This window comes from Macadamia integrifolia, unplaced genomic scaffold, assembly GCF_013358625.1.
Source record: "Macadamia integrifolia cultivar HAES 741 unplaced genomic scaffold, SCU_Mint_v3 scaffold1044, whole genome shotgun sequence".
NCBI classification, from domain to species: Eukaryota; Viridiplantae; Streptophyta; class Magnoliopsida; order Proteales; family Proteaceae; genus Macadamia; species Macadamia integrifolia.
The window spans coordinates 178,123-182,411 of record NW_024868063.1 but is presented as its reverse complement, the minus strand read 5'-3'; the positions used below and the strand labels follow the sequence as shown (position 1 = coordinate 182,411).

At 34.5% G+C, this 4,289-nt stretch overlaps 1 long non-coding RNA gene across 1 annotated transcript; it reads left to right on the top strand.

Moving 5' to 3' along the window:
* Positions 1-548: 548 nt before the first annotated feature.
* Positions 549-2,699, top strand: LOC122062471. Its single transcript, XR_006134981.1, has 2 exons — positions 549-796; positions 2,448-2,699. It is a non-coding gene; the product is annotated as an uncharacterized LOC122062471 (long non-coding RNA).
* The last annotated feature ends 1,590 nt before the right edge of the window (positions 2,700-4,289 follow it).

Below are 4,289 nucleotides of genomic sequence, written 5' to 3'. Positions count from 1 at the left end.
GGTGGGCCCCACGTGTTAATTTCAAGCCAAGCTAAGGGCAAATCAGTAAATCCACATGATGGGTGACCACTTGATGGGATGACAACTGTCACCTATGTATCTAAGAAGTGGCAATCATGCATTGACTCTAGGAGAGGTGGTCAAGGGGTAGGAATGGGATTTCACAATCCCTAATCCCATTGGTGTAAATAGTTGGACATAATGAGGGTAAAATGGATAATTTGTATTAAATGTACTATTTAAAGGTACCATGAATAGTGACATGGTAGTGACATGCAATGAACCCTATTGGTAATGAAATAGGTGGATGGGGGTATTATGGTCATTTCACCCATATGGGGTGAGTTGCAATATTACAAAAGTTAGAGGGTTTAAAGTGAATAAACATAACATGTAGAGGTACCCAAGTCTAAGAAAAATATAAGAATTTTCATTGGCTTAGGTGGGTGGCAATGAGTGGTAAAATAGACTTTTCATATTTAATATCTTGTGACCAAAAGGAAGGAAAACTCAGATTTTGTTTTCTTTCACTTATGTTTGTAGAGAAAGAAGAGAAAGGAAATCAAGAAGAAGAAGAACGGAAGAAGAAGAATGAGGAAAGGGTGCAAGTGTAAGAGCTTTTCCACACCTTGTTTTGAGGCTTGGAGCTCTACCAAGGTGGGAGTTTCTATTTACCTTGCATGTAAGAGATTTTGAAAGAATTAGAAGAGAAGAGAAAGAGGTGGGAGAAGGAGTTGGGATGAGAAGAGTGGAGATCTAAATGGGGAAACAAGAAGAGGGTTGAGATCTCATTGAGGTAGGAGATCTAGTTATCTTTTATTTATGTTTTGAGTTTTACATATGTATTTTTAAATGGGGTTGAGAAGATGGGATTTGTGAGGAGATAAAGAAAAGTAGGAGAATTTTGTTTTTCCAGAATATTCCTGTGCACATATCTCATCTTCAAGATGATTTTCAAGGTCTTTATATTGAATTTATAGACATAATTTGAGAATAAAAGTTGTATTATTATGAGTCCTTGAACTTATGGACTTGGAAGCAAGCCATTCCAACGTATATCAAAGAAGTTATGATCATTTTCCTAAGACTATTTAAACCTATATTCTGTGCATGGCCTGTGCAAACATACTGACTTCAAGCCAAATTATGAGACTCTTACAGTGTGTTTTAGAGACAAATTCCTCATGAAAGTTGTAGGACTATGAAATTGCAAACTGTTAGCTTTGGAAAAAAGTGATTTCAAATTATGTACAGAAAGTTATGGTCATTTGTCTAACCTTAACCTGAATATTTTCTTGCAAACAGACCTTTCTTTAGCTAAAATATAGGAGAGCTAAAGACCAATTTATATTTTGATTTAAAAACTCATTATTTTACATGTAATCATCAATAATCTTTAGAATAACCTTGTAAAATTCAATTTCAAATGGAGTTTGGGAAGGAAGGCTTGTAACATAAGATTTGGGGCTACTCACAACATATGCCCAGAAATTTTGAACCCAGTATTTTGGACTTGAGAAAAATAAAGGCATGTTAACTAAATAATTGTATGATCCTATAATGGAATTTAGTATGGAATAGGTATCAACACAAATAAATGGGACCTTAAAATGAAACAAGAAGGCAAGGGATGTGTAATTTACCCTGTGAGAGTAATTTACCAAAATGCAATGTACATAGATGCTATTGCAAATGAGGGTAAATTAAAGAACTTATTAAGTTACTATTATAACATGGTGGACTGTTATAAGGATCACATAAGGTTGGAGAGTGAAGAAACCTTATTAATTATGATGTTACCCCTATATAGGACATTCCCATTGTATAAGTGCTATCGGACTTTGGAATTTGTGACTGTCAAGAAAACTCAAGGTGAGTGGGACTTACCTAGTTATCCTCCCCCGTTTTATGATGGATGTCTATATGTATTACTTACTATATTGATGTGATAAATGTCATGATAATAACCTTTAAGACTATTTGTCCATGTATTATGGAATGCTTGCAATTGAATCGTAAAATGGGATGTTGTGATTGAAGTTATTATTATGAGATGAATGAATGCTTGTGGTGATACATTGTATATATGAAACAAGAAATGCAATTGTGGCTACATTGTGAAATAATGTGCAGCTATGAGTTATGGTTCTTTATGTATTAAGACTGTGGTTAGGTTATGTACCTCAACGAGTGGGGGATGAAGGGATGAGTGTACGATGTAATGTGATGTGATGTACCTCTCAAGTGGGGGAAGAAGGGGTGAGTGTATAGTGTTGAGATATAATTGACATAAAATGATGGATGACTGTTTTATGATACATGTAGGATGGTATAAATATAGATATTATAATGTTTTATTGTTGTTTGTGCCGGTGTGAGTATACCTAGAGAGGTTTCTCTCACTGAATTGTCGAGCTCACCCCATTATTATATATCTTTTTCTACAGATAAAGATTAAGGCTATAATACCACGAAGGAACTAGCCATGTGGATGAATATTCCATTTGTTAGCTAATTATTGTTGATTTTCTTGTAATTAATGGATGTGTTGTATTTCTCAATTGAAATGTACAGTTTTAAGAGATTTGAATTGTAAGTATTGCCACCAAGGGAAGATCCTGACACTCTGATGCAATGGAACTCTATGTAATATTAGAAAACATTTAATTTTTAATGGAGGATATTACGAGTTAGATTTTTATGAGTTGTCATATTTCTTGATCATTTGATCAACCCCTGTGAGGGTGTGACCATACCCTTATTCTAGGTTTGAGGTCATGATAACACATGGAATGCTTCATGATAACACATGGAATGCTGAAGTAGACTAACATTTAATGTAAAAATGCATAAAGTAATGCATGAAATGATAAAAATAACTCGTTATTTTATGCAGTAAATACATAAAATAATACATCCGGAGATGGGGTTTGTATCATGCAAACATAAATGAAATTACGATCTAATGTTTACATGACAACAACTGATAACAATAATGAAATTTTCAGTAATTCTCCCTAAATCAGGGGCAAAGATTTGACTTTCTTCTCACTTTCGTGGAGAATCAAAATTTATGGCACTTGGACAAGAAATCAGACAAGACTTTCGTGCTATGATTTAGAAATGAATTCTGGTTTTGAGAATTTGGGCGATGCTTCCTCACTATATTCCTGGAATAAGAATCAGCTTCCGTGCTATATTCCTATAACAAGAACCAACTATGGGAATGTGGGTAGGGCTTCCCCTCTATATTCCTAAAATAAGAATCAGTTGTGGGAATGTGGGCATGACTTCCTTGCTATATGCCTAGAACATGAACTAGCAATGGGAATGTGGGCAGGACTTCCGCGCTATATTCTTAGAACAGGAATCAACTCTGGGAATATGGGCAAGGCTTTCTTTCATGCTATGTTCCTAGATCAAGAACCAGCTATGAGAATGTTGGCAGGGCTTCCACAACATATCATGAAAATAGACAACTACAAATATTAAAGCAGCATAGCTGCACTATAATAAAAAAATAAAAATTAACTATGAAAATTTATCAAAATTTAAGCAGTGCTTTAGATCTAACCTAAACTGGATGACACAAGCTTCCAAAACTAGAGCAAAGCTTCTATATTAGGACGTCAAACTGAACGATCTTTGGACGGTAAGCTCTGAAACTCCCTGACCTCTCTCTCTCTCTCTAGCAGGGATTTTTGAAACAACATTTTCTTTCTCAGGAAGTTCCAGCATCTCTCACACAGTGACCTCAATCACTATTTACAATAAAGGCCAAATATCCATAAAAATTCTGACTATTTGGACTTCTCAACAAGTTCCTTCTTTCTTATTTTTAGTCATTTTTAGAATTTTACCAAAAAAAAAAAAAAAAGTCATTTCTAGAATTAAATTAGTCAATATTTTTATAATATGTGAAGACTATTCACATCTTCTATACAAACACGTTATAAAGATTTTTTATTTTTTTTTGGATCGGAGACCCCATAAAATAGGGAGATAGGGAATTCAAAAATTTTCCCTCATCGTTGAATTTTTTTTCTTGCTAATGTTGAGCAAAGTATATATTAAAGTATAAAGAGATGTATGAGATTAAAGTCCAAGAATTCCCAAATTGGATAAAATTACACTGTAACTCCAACCTTCCACCTTTGGCATGGGTAGGGGGTGTCGATCCCAAACCCGACTTGATAGAACCGATCGGGTCCAACCGTTTAAAGATCAGCCTGGCCAACACTTGTTATTAAATGTGATGGGGTTCAAACTGTTTATAAATAGATAATACA